Consider the following 13298-nt stretch of genomic DNA (forward strand, 5'->3'; position numbering starts at 1 on the left):
AGCCTAACAGAGACTATTGGCAAGATAGGTCAGGCATATCTTGGTGGGGAGGAAGGCAACTAGGGGTTGCATTGGAGTTAAATAGAAAAGTAGGGAAGAAAACAAACAGCCCTTTCAAGCTGGTTGTCGCGGATGAAAGGGTAGGGTACCGGCGGTCTCACTGTAACGATTTTCTTAGCCAAATATGAAATCCATCATATGCCATCAATGAATTATAATGCATCCAGCACTTAGCCGCTGAGGGTTACGCTGAAGGCGTTATACCTTCCTTCCTCAGGGCCGCCTAAGTGCACAGAAATGTCTCATTCCATTTCTACGTTGGGACGCTATGTAAGTTATTCCCTGCATACCACTTACACTGCCAATTACTCCAAAATATAGAGAAGATCTCACTTAGTGTGCCCGGAAATAAAATAGCATGAAAGAATGGAAAGTTCGGAAAAGGCCCCCAACAATTTTCACGCCAAGCAATAGCACTGGTATTTACATGTTTACCTATCTCACAGTCACTAAACGACTCTGTTATTTTGGTATTAACATTTTGTTTCGATTTTCATTGTTTTTTTTAAGTGTCGGCACATGGCACTATTCTCCTCGTCGGGTTTGTGCTACATATAATTAAATTAAAAATTGCAATAATGAAACTAAGTAGTCGCACGTAAGTCTAAAATAATTTCATTCAATACTCAAGTTGAATATAAATTCACATCAATGAAAATTTAAGATTATCAAAAGCGTTAGAATACCCTATTTTTTCTAAAATAACGTTAAGGTTTTCATAAAAACAAGGTAACCATTTTTTTTGGCGAAAATGCTTCCGGAAAAATATTCCTGAGACGTTTAAAGAGTTGTATAAAACGATTTTCATCATGCATAACCAAATTCGCAAATTAATTCCTATTTATTGCCCTCCTAAAAATTCTACCCATTAGAATGAATTTAATTACTCAACTTGAATTACGATTTACTTGATTGAATTTCCCACAGCATTTTTGCGCGAGTTAAATGGGAAACATGAATCATGGATTCCCCAGAAAAGGGACGAGTGGTAAAGATGCGCGAAGAGTCGAGCTGCAGCCTGAGAAATGAACTCAAGCTCACTACTGTAAGCAAATTCAGAATGGTAAGCATGACTACTTTAATTTCTCACTTACTGAAGGTTATCGACATAATGCTTCCGCCTGTCGGAGAAGTAATGCACATCCCACAGTCGAAACACATTTCAACTTAATTGATCCGAAAGTGGATGAAATATAGCACCAACAAAATAAAGAGGTTTTTAATGCAACAGCCTTCATTTCCCATGAGGAGCAGGAAATAAGATGAATTAAAAATAGCGTGGCCGACACTTCGCTCTGTCCCATTGGAGATAAGACCCCCACAGTATATACGGTTAACATTGATGGCTTGCGACGAATGAAATATTAAAACCGCGAACTCTTGTGAACAATTTCAGTTCTACCTCAATCATTGTAATTCGGATGCTTAAATTAGCTCGCTGCTTGTTCAACCACTCACCATTTTTTTTCACGAAGATGAATTTTTCCCAAAACCTTTGCGGTCACGCAACCCGCTCTGTCATCGCCGTATCGTCCGCTCGGTCCAGTTACAGGAAGAATTGATTGTAGCATGGATGATCACAGCAGAAATTACACGTGGACACTTCTGTTGAGTCAACATCTGTTATCGGCATCTTTCACATGCCCCTTACGTTCACACTCCCGAAATAATGTGATATGTTTAAAATTGTCTCATAGTCAGTCTACAAGTCGAATCCAACATTTGTATCGATTTGGAACTATCAGGCGAGCAATTTTCCTCATAACCCCATTAATTCGTAAGCTATACCGCCCACTTCCGTTAACCTTGGCACTAAACAAAAATTACTGGCTATCTGAGTCACTATCTCCTTCCGGCACAAAATACTTTTAGCCAAGGTCGACGAGAGAAAAACGTAATTGTGACAATAATTCGATCCTAATCCTGCGGTAAAGTTATCAATACGTTCAACCTCCTGGCCTACATAGTACGCAACAACGTAAAAGAATAGTTAAATTGGGTTGGTAAGTACGTTAATGTTCGTGTTTTTAAAGGCGAAACTCAAATTGAAGTCAAGCATTGCTTAAACCGCTGGTTTCTTGAATCAAAATTATGACGGCACGATAGCATTCCTGGATAGAGAATGGCGGGTACCCCAATGTAAAAACATTCCAAAGTTACCCTACTTTATGAATGAAATAAAACACATTATCATATGATAAGAAACCAACAGTGAGGGATTTAACATTGTTTTTAAAATCCGTACAATGGAACACTACCTTACGCCTTTCAAGCAAACCATAAGAATTATAGATAACCGAGTTGTTCATTGAGAGAATTGAAGAAAAGAAAATTTGAGCAAAATATACATAGCTCAAGATCCAGGCATTTGAAAAGTAAGTAAATACAAAATCACTGCGTACTATAACGAATTTTCATAAACGCTTTCATAAACCTGAAGTTCGACTTTCTTCACTTTTATATGCAAGCGATACGTTAGCCAAAAAAACGACGTCATAAAAATAATAAAAGCTTCCATGGAAAAGATACCAAATTATTGCCCAAAAGACCCCTGGATACTAATACAGACACCTTAAAAACATACAAACGGACTCCAAATGCGCTTACTATAGACGGTCGATTTCGTATAAGGCAACATCATACCAACAATACCATATCCAGTAGGCATTTTAATGCTGTCACATCATTTTCAAGGGCAATAAGGCTTCCAAAGCAGTAGCACAATTTTTCCTTCGGAACGCGGTCAATAGGGCATAATTTCGATTTTGAATAGAACAAAGAATACACCCAAAACAATGCACTAATGTAGTACATATCTGCGGTTAACAAGATGCTCCTCCGAAAAAATCAATGGAAGGTGAAAGGATCCCTTAATGAATTTCTCCCTGATAAAAATAATATATAATAAGCACGCGCAAAACATATTTACGACAAACCGAAGATCTCGTCTATCGCTCAACTAGGAATATTCCATTGAAACATCCTATCCCAGAACTGGTTAAGAACATACTCCCTTGTAACCGGCTTTTCCTCGTGAGGTATTTATCATTTAAAACTAAGGCTTCTATATTAATTTACGTACAGTAGACAGCTATCGACATTTGCCTGTATATCAAATATAGATAGTATTCCTAGAATAGTCACTTTTTTTCCATTTGAGATACAGGAAAATTTTACAATGGTCCATTCCATACACCCAGAAAATTTTATGGCGACAGCTTTTGTTTAGAAAAAGAGGTAAGTCAAGAATTATAATTTAATACGACCTGTTGAGCTGGAATGACACGTCCTTTTTATGAAATGAGATGTGATAGTTCCAACACCAAAAAAGGCCCCTGGAATCGTTCATCCCCCGCAGCCCTGAACACAACACTGGACTTACACCACAGAACTCAGACTTCGTATCCTCGTGCAGCAGCGGGCACAACCAAAGAAATCGTAGGCACGATAGCTCACCGCCATCCACTCGCGACGTTCAGCCGACTTCTGCGAACCTTTGGTGGTGCGAGAGCAAAAAAAAATCCCTATGCAGAGCTGGAATTTAATTGGTTGAACCTCAGGATTGGCTCGAGTGACAGATAAGCCCAATTGCCTCCCAGGATGTGGCGGTCGACAACTGGAAACCATAGAGTGACACTTGTGAAGTCAGTCCTGCTGCCGGCAGTTGCGTCGTGACCGCCCGCTGATATGCATTTATTTTTACATTGTACGTGCGTAGCCTCAAACTTTGTTGCAGCGGGATTGAAGCTTTGAAGTCGCCGATTTTCTATCGCATGAAAAAATTTCCTACTCACACAGAGAAGCCGATGTCCAATGATGTAGATCACTGCCACAGCTGATGACATTTGACTCAATGGGCTCCGTAAACCTTTTATTTAAATATCTTGAATTCGGTTGATAAACAATACCTCGCGGGTAAATTACATTTAAATAATATAGTTAACTAAAATTGAAGACTGCATCAAGAGAATGAATCGAAAATAAAATCCATTTAAAATCGCCAACATGTATAATCATATCACGGTATTCTAAGTATCATATTTCGTCCAATATAAGCCGCATTTTTTTCCTGATTTTGAGGCCTCCAAATTGGGATGCGGCATAAATTCGGAAACTACCTTAAAGAATCTTAAATACGATGTATTTGAGAAAACTATTAGCCATCAGCTATTCGGATTCACGCGAACGCCAGATAAACTCGCCTGAGTAGACGGATAACCGCCGAAGAACTAACGCTGAAAAATACGAAATAAACTTCACATATCCCGTACACATATCCCTATAATTAAGTATTAAAAAAATAATGCGGGAAATGGTAATAATGTTCAAATTTCCCTCCTAATGGTACTATAGAAAATACCGAAATCCATTTACGAAATGCAGCGAAAGTAGCGTCGCTCAATTTTTTGCAAAAACTTTTGAATTCGACAGAACATTACCTAATTGTAAGTATTTCCCAGTTCCCCAAAAACAACGGGTGCAGCATATAATCGCATGCGGCTCATATTCGAAGAAATACGACAGTACTACAAGGCAAGCATTGCGACGCAAACAAGTAAGGAAAGGCCTAACAAAGAAAACCTATGTATTCTGAGGAAAAGCAGTAACAATGACCTCTATCAACCTACTTCAAGGAAGGTGATAATTAAAGTAGAAAGCATTCTTGGAATAATTAACTCGTTGCGCCAAAAGCAAAAATTTAGACAGACTTTGAACCCTAATTTATGAACCATCGCAAATGCGCACTTTAAAGTGCAAAACTTGTTCTTCGCATTTTTTTAAATTTCTAATTACATAAAATTAAGCGAATCGTAACACTAAATAAAAAAATCGCCCATTTACCCAACTGTATAAACCAGAAAATTGTGATCACCATGAATATTAGCCCAGATATTTATTTTTCATTTGTGAAAAAAATTCAGCAGGAGAAATGAACTGTATGTTACTTCCTGGCTCCGCTTGTACGACGAAAGAAGAGAAAATACAACCTCACAAATCGATTGAATGAATTGACTAACCAAAATCTGCTTATTTTCTGGAAATATTGTTTTTACTGTCGATGGTTTCATATTTCATATAAATAAATCATAGTACCTACAATGTAGGTGTTAAGGAGTTTATTGTATCCAATCGTGACTGGATTTGCGCCCAGTCCCAACTATTAGGTACAGATATTTCATAAGACATTGGCGTGATATCAAAGTCACGTGGTTCAATGGAAGCATCAGCTTTCAGTTTCTGTGAATTCTCGAAGAGCGCTCTTACCAGTTATATCTTCACAAACATATGAACAGGGGATCGGGTTGGTTTGGTGGTTTGAGTGTTGACTTCCCACCCCATAAGCTCGGGTTCAAATCCCGGCGGTGGCTGAGAATTTTCAGAGACTGCCCGATCCCTGCTTGAATGCTATGTGGAGGACATTTCAAGCGCAACACTCCGTCCGTCCGATGGGACGTTAAGCCGTGGTCCACTTGGCGCCTTTCTTTAAGAGCAGGCTAATGCCGACGCCGGATTTCTCTCCACCTATCATTACCTACCATTTTCCCAATGGCGCAAATGACCAAAGCAGTCGGCCCCCTCCAAATACCATACCAACAACACATCAACATGACTGTAAACGAATTAAAATAATTCGGTACATACTTAGTAGAAAGACTTATTATCTCATGTAAATAAATTATAAACGGAAATAATTCCGACCTCATTGCATACTTCGAATTTATAATTCCGATGATGCTAAACGAGTTCCGGCACACGAGAAATTCTTCTTCCTAATATGCATCCCCGCTATCGTCAAACCGCAACCCGCGAATGCATTTACGTCCCATCCTGCATTTTCTCTAGAATATATTCTCAGAGAGAAACGACTGCACATTCCGCCAACTCCGCGGAAAAACGGAGTTGAGGGTGAATACGAGTGGGTAGTTATATCTCGTCCAAAACGAAGAGATACTGCACGGCATCCGCGCGTCGAGAGTGAATGAAACACTTGAGAGAAAGAAGTACAGTCGAACGAGAAGTGGTTCGTAGCAGTATGGTGGTAAATGGTCCACTTCAAACGACACTCTATAAGGGAGCGAGGCGGAATATGAGAAAGCATGAAATTCCACTTCAATTGCCGCGGAGAGACGACCCTTGAAATAAGGCTGTAAGAGGTTCTCCCGCGACAGAGAGATTTAAACCAAACATGTATCACTCAATGGCAGGGTTGCAAATATACTTATAGCCAAAAGAATATATAAATAATTATATTGAAATTTCAATTTCTGGATTGTGTTTAAAAAATTGTTTTTCCTATTCATGCCCAAATTTATAATTTTAAGTTTCTGCTAACACAAACAACAAAACACTACACCCAAATCACAGACAAATGCACCCAATAGTAATTGAATTGATAACTTGCAGGTTGGAGTGGACTTGGTTTACTGGGGGAGCTTATAACGCGCCTGTGGTGCGGAAAATAATGAGAATCTCTTAATTCGAAGATAATATCGTAATTCATCATCAGCACTGGTCAACAATCCTAAGTTTGGTTTACGCAGCTCTCCACTCAATTCTCCTATCAGCTTATCCTTTCACACTTACGTATTCCATCGCTTTGATATCCTTCTTTACATATTCTATATTGTTCGAGGTCTTCCTTTTCTGCTCCTGCTGTTTACTTGTCTCTCACCGATTGTGATAATTATGAAATAAGGTCTCAAGATATGACCTATAACGTGGTTCCGTCTTCCTTTCAAGGTTTTCATGAGACTTCTCTCCCACTTTTCTTAGGACTTCTTCAATACTAACAGGGTCAATTCATTTCCTTCTGATATTTCTTCTGTAGCACCACATTTCGAAAGCCTAAGATAGTAATTGCGATAATAATTCGGTACCCCATGAAAAAAAAAACTAATGAAAAACTGGTGCAGGTTTCATCGAGAAATAGATGGTATCACCAACAATACTTCCAAAAAGTGAAGCGAAATTTCATTTCAAATGCTTTTTTAGAACCTTAAACCTAATACACTACCAACACACGTATAAATAAATAATCATTTTAATTATGGTCTGCACATTATTTCGGTTTTATAGGAAAATATGACCAACACTTATGATCGGTTTATAACAAATTATTTACACACAGTAAAAGCTGAAGCGTCTTAACTGAGGGTTCGATTCTATAAATTATCGTCTACGACAATCGTTAACATATTTCGAGGATTGCTTGGATAACGTCACCAAGCCAATTCATCAATGCTAATGTATTTCATGAAATAAAAATATCTATAGAAGAAAATATAACAAAAATAAACATCCTCGATACTTGGTAATTAGGACAAACTAACTACAATTCCATTCATTTTATGGCGCCAGACTGCACTAGTGCACTGTCTACAGCAGTTCGAACAACAGCTCAAATAACGATGAGTCATATCAACAAATTAAAACATCACAAGAACAAAGCTAACCTTAAAAATACCAACACAATCTGTTATGACAGCATCATTTAGTAATATAACTCAAATTTCAATTTTCGACAACATCAATGCTTTCCTCGCAAAATCTCTTCCAACAGGTTTATCGCTTGTATTAATAAGTTTAGTTTATCTTTATTTATTCCTAGGAAAAACTTAATCAACGGAAATCATTGTAATAAATATCATTCATAAGAAATTTAAAAAAATCACGTTTTCATCACATCCTTGCAAACTCGAACTTGCCGGCTGATTAGAACAGATTTTCAATAATTATTCATGTTCATTATTCAATAGGAATGATACCCGGGTAAATAAACTAGCTACCAAACGAAGAAAAAAGTCTAATAGCCTCAAGGGAATAGGCTACTCATCGTACGAATAGGTTGATTAACAATAAGCAACGGCTATTCATCGATACTTTGATTCCGATATTGCATAGATGACTGGGCCAGTCACGGGATGGCTTAGTCAACCTATTCATTGGATTAGTAGCCTATTCCCTTGAGGCTATCAGAATTTTTTTCTTCGTTTGGTAGCTAGTTAATGTACCCGGGTATCATACCTACTGAATAATGTCATCTCTTCTAATCAGCCGGCAAGTTCGAGTTTGAAAGGTCGGGAAAAAGTTAATAAAAAAAAGTCGCCTGCCCCCAACGAGCCTTTTTTAGTGAACACGAATCACATGTGCGTAACTTGTGGCAAAATGCCAAATAATAGTGGGATAAAGAATTTGGCAACGAAGATAGCTTTCAGTTTTATCTTCCCAGCTTCCTCTTCCTATTACGTCACCGCCACTTCAGGCGGGATACCATAGTCATGCGGAAACAGGCCTAACACTTTGCCAAGCAGCTTATAAATTCGTTCAACCACAATTCCATTCGTTTCATAGCACCATACTGCACTGTTTACAGCAGTTCTAACAATAACTTAAACGCTCATTACAAGGGACATATAAAATAAATATTTATAGCAGACTCTTGAATAAATTAAAATTCGTCAAATATGTTGTGGGTACATATTCGGATGAATTAAGTGAATTAGAGGTGCTACTTCGCACTCGTCCGCACTATGAATATGAGGCAAGACCATGGGGTACAATGCAGAAAGATGTAATCCGTGAACAAAATTTAATGAATAGAGTAGCTGATCGATTAGTGAAAAAATGCTAAGAGCGATTAGAGAGCATAGTATTTCCATTAATTGCAGAAAGCCGCTAGGGACCCAGATGGTACAGGCTACGTTTAGATTGCTTGAGCAATTAAGAACAGATATTTTTCAGAGCGATAAGAACATCATCAGAGAACCTCACTTTATTTCCAGGTCATACAGAAAAAATTATAATAAAAGAGAAATTTTACCTAACGGAAAATCGCTTTCGCCCGAAAAATAGAAGGCATTAATAAATGATTGGTCGAACTAAGGTAGTCAAATCACTAACATCGCGAAATATAAATGCCTTCGTATTCTCTGACAAGTTTACGGACTGAGTCCCAACACCTCGCGCCACTCCCTATTGAGGTGAATCGCGGGGTAGTTTGTAGATTTAGATGAGGTGTCCACGCAACATTCTGATTTACGAGTAGGATTTCCGCTTGTGGAGGCGTTGACGTCAGGCACAGTACATGAATGCCCCGTGAAAATCTTCTATTAAATCCCACGGATTTCATCACGTTGTCCAACAATTAACTAAAATAGAGAAAGAGCGATAACCAGTATATATATAAGGCAGATAGTGCAAAATCATGTCAAATGACCATCACCGATTTCTCTGAAATTTATATACGTGAAAGCAGTACCTTTATGATGAATAATGATTACTTCATCTCAGCTCAGAAATGAACCATTACAAAGTTATAATCCTTTGACCCTTACTGAGTCAGGCCTCTGAGTAAAAAATTTAAAAATCACATAAATGATGATTACTAAGGAACCATGACTCATTAAGCAGTGGTTATTGTTTCATTTTGAAGAAAATGCATTTTTGCACACTATGGCATAACTTTCAAGTAATTTGAAGAAATAATAAACAAATAGAACTCGTTTCAACAACACAAATTAGTAATTATTTAAAAATTAATTACTAAAAAAGGCCACCTTTTATTTTCTTTAAAATTTCTCAGTGGCTACTTTAAATCATTTGCTATCAATTAAAAAATTAAAACAGGTAGTATTTTTATACTTTTTGTTTTAAGGCATTTCAAAGTTGGCATGTTTTCGGCCAAACGCACTCCTCTCGTGCACCACGATTGCATACCTTTGAGGGGAAAAATGAAGATTCATTCATATATTAAGAGATATAAAGTTCATATCTGACTGATTGGCAGCATCCTTTGACTAAATGCAAGTTCAATCTTGTGTACGCCCAGTGCTATTAACTGGTAACGGTGGATTAGTCGCAATTTGCACAGAGTATTTTTCGATGGCACTTCACATAAGTCTTGTAATTTGAGCCACCAGGAACACTTCGAACATGTTCAAACATCATTTTCGGGAAAACATGACAAAAGGAAGCGAAGTATTTTCATCCACGCTTAATCATAGATAAAACCGGCCTCCTTTCTTATGCTGCCCTAAAATTTTGAAACGGGGATCGACGAAGAACAAGAACAAAAATAACATTCACCAAATAAAGCCAACGTCATCAAAAATTTCCGCCTTTCAGTACTCACCATTCATTTGACAGAACACTGATATATTCGACCAGGGATCAGCAGAAGATGGTCAGACAACTTTTCATTAACAAAAACCTTCCTATACTTAGCTCACACACGAAGAAATCACGCATTAGTACGGTCGTAAAGGAAAAAGTAAACTTCACAACAGGAAACGATACACCAGATAACGATTACTCGAATAAGTTGAACACACCAACACATCCGTAAGAGCACAGAATCATGCCGAATTTAAATGACACCGAATATCTTTCCGAGACGAAAGAAACGGAAAGGCAGCAAGGGGATGATGGGCGATATAGGACGTCGTATTGTAAGCGAGAGTCGGGGGCCTCCACGGCTATTATGCCACACCTGGCTTCTTCCTCTGTGGAAGATATTACCCTAAGTGGATTTCAACCTCTCAGAGAAACCCAAATGGTAGGCTGAGAAAGTCGAGAAACTTGACGTGACACAGCCCGCGGCTTCTTTCTCAGAGCTGCTGCGAGAAATTGGCGAACTACACAGGAGTATCCACAGCAGATATTCTCCAGTAACTTTTGTCACGGATTAAGGTACGCTTTGCTTTCCGCCATTCAGCCCTAACTATATTCCACAATTTTAGAAGAACAACAATATAGAATGCGTTTCGACTTAGTCAGGGGCGGACCCAGGTTTTTTTCTGGGGAGGGGGGCACAAGGGTCTGACAGGCAAAGGATATTTTCATTCTTGTGGTTAAAAGCAAGATATAAAAAATGACTGAACGAAATATTCTCTTTATTTTATTTAACATGATACTTATTAATATGAAATTAAATGATTGTGGCTCCGTAATGCACAAAACAAAACGAACGTAATGATAAAAGCATAAAAAATTATGTATATTTGCAAACGTCTGGGGGGGCCAAAACCGCCTTCTTATCCCAAATCCGCCTTAGTACTGCAATCCGAATATTGGTATCCTGCGCTACTTCGAGCCTCCATTTCACCTTCTCTCAAGACAATTCCTTCAATTCTCCGATTTGTTCACCCTAGTGCCCTTTACTTGCTCTAAGCATTTCTCTCTTGGTCATCCTCACCTTTCCTTCAATTCTCTCCATTACATTTCTCAAGTAATTACTGTATCTTATACGACATGGTCTATACAACGGGTCATTCTCTGGCGAATGGTGCTACACACTACAGGTTCGGTGCTCACGTTCAATGCTTGCAGAAGCCGTATTTTTTCTCCACTTTTGTTTTGTATTTCTTTTGCGGAAACTTACGTGAAACTCTTAATTTTATGATTTTCAATCAGAACAATGTTTTTATGGGCAAACCCTTTTTGTGCGCAAGCTACATCGGTTTTATTATCCTTTTGTAGCAGTTTTTATCGAACTTGTGTGGCCATTTTGATAAAATTTATCAAACTAGTTTGGTCATTGCTACCAAAATATTCAATGTTCCATATGAACAGAAAAGTTGAACAAATTTCATCAGAATTTGATATTTCTAACTATTTTTTCAGAGCACCATCCACTTTCGAGAAAAATTACGCGAATGAATGTTCCATCAAACAGAAAGAACTGTTAGAAATTTTCCTCAACGTACACACCAAACCAATCTCAGGGCTTTTAACGACATTGTTTACCTGATGAAGACGTTTATAGGATTTGCTTCGTCGACCGCGAAGTCATAAAATTGATAAACGCGCACCGTACACGTACTCGCAAGAAGAAATCGGTACCACAGATATACAGGAACGTGGATTACGTGACGTTCGTCGGAAAAAAGTCATCGCCCTGAGCAAGAGCTTGAAAATAGAGTTGAAAACAATGTCTTTCGGCGGTCGAGATAACGATTATCGGGGAAAAAGAAAAGCTGAGTTACCAAACGAACGGAACGGGTGCTTCCCGCACCGCCTATACGACTTCCTTCACGATACAACGTCACCACCAAAATAAACAGTACAAGAGAGCGTTATCCTTCCAAGGTTCATCCACTCGTTTCCTGGTAGCCAATTAGCATTTTTCGAAGCGTCTGACGAAGCAAAGGCGACAAAAAATAATAAAACGCATTATTTAGTAAAGGAAGTATCTAGCATTAGTAAGGGAACTTGGGGTTACGAGCGTGCCATACGAATTCATGCATCGTTATCACGGACTTGGAATAATCATTGTTACTCAAGATGGTATCCAAATGTAAATAGTAACCCAGGTTTGTAGGGTGAATGTATGAATAGGTGGGTACTAAGATCAATATCCGAGAAATAAAATAAATTCTACCCTTACACCAAAACGTAACGCCAAAAGGACTTGGGGACTCACCACGGTATTCAACTTACGCATTCTTACACTCTCACAATCAGTAGTCTCACCCACGTAATCACAGCGCACCCGATTGGTATTCAGCTCCGTTCAAGTATTTTAGCGAGTATTCATGAGTTCAATTAATGACTAAAACATTCATCTGAGTAGCCAACTGTTGATTTGGGCACTCAAAATCAGGGAAAAGTATATTATGCACACTTCTACTTCGATTTCAGTTTTTCCAGGTTGCCATTTTTAAAGGGTGGAATAGCCCCCATGGATGGAGCTTAAATGTATAGCATGTTTCTGTCACCTTGAAGTTAATGAATAGTGGGCATTATGTATAGCTGTGCTCAGTTGTAGGTGTCTTTTGATACCAATCAATCAATCGTTGGTCGGGTAGATCAATTAAGTTTACCCCGGTTTAGCCAATCAGACGATACCTAAACATAATAAGGTGGTTTCCTATTATTTTTTTTATTGCCTAAATCGAAAGATTATTACTCCTGGGGTACGTATTTCACGCTTTTAGATTTTTAAATGACGATATCTATTTTTCGCGATTAAATGAAAAGTGAAAATTTTCAAGCGCGCGAAAACGCGACGCGTATGTATGAATGGCGGGAAATCTCTCCGTGTGACGTATTTGTGGTTCCCGCTGCCGCCCTGTGAGGTGACCTTGGGGCGAGGCTTAGCGCTGATACGACGCAGGCAGCTAGCGGGTAGCTGAGTACCCTGCTGGCTGGTAGCGCTTGTCTTAAATAAGGATTATTAATACCTTATCAAATGAAGAAAACTTTCCGACCTTAGCCAGTTTTAATAAGTGATTATTAAG

General features: G+C 38.5%; 1 protein-coding gene across 2 annotated transcripts in view; it reads right to left on the reverse strand.

Moving 5' to 3' along the window:
- The window catches only part of LOC124154075, an 89895-nt gene that overhangs the window by 24000 nt on the left and 52597 nt on the right, over positions 1-13298 (reverse strand). The window contains exon 1 of one of the 2 annotated variants that reach the window (XM_046527575.1): positions 3443-3544. The exons of the other annotated variant lie outside the window; for it this stretch is intronic. The gene's annotated coding sequence lies outside the window, so the exon portion shown is untranslated. Of the gene's footprint in view, positions 1-3442; positions 3545-13298 lie in introns of those variants that run through there. 2 annotated transcript variants of the gene reach the window in all.

Source organism: Ischnura elegans, chromosome 2 (genome assembly GCF_921293095.1).
Source record: "Ischnura elegans chromosome 2, ioIscEleg1.1, whole genome shotgun sequence".
NCBI lineage: Eukaryota > Metazoa > Arthropoda > Insecta > Odonata > Coenagrionidae > Ischnura > Ischnura elegans.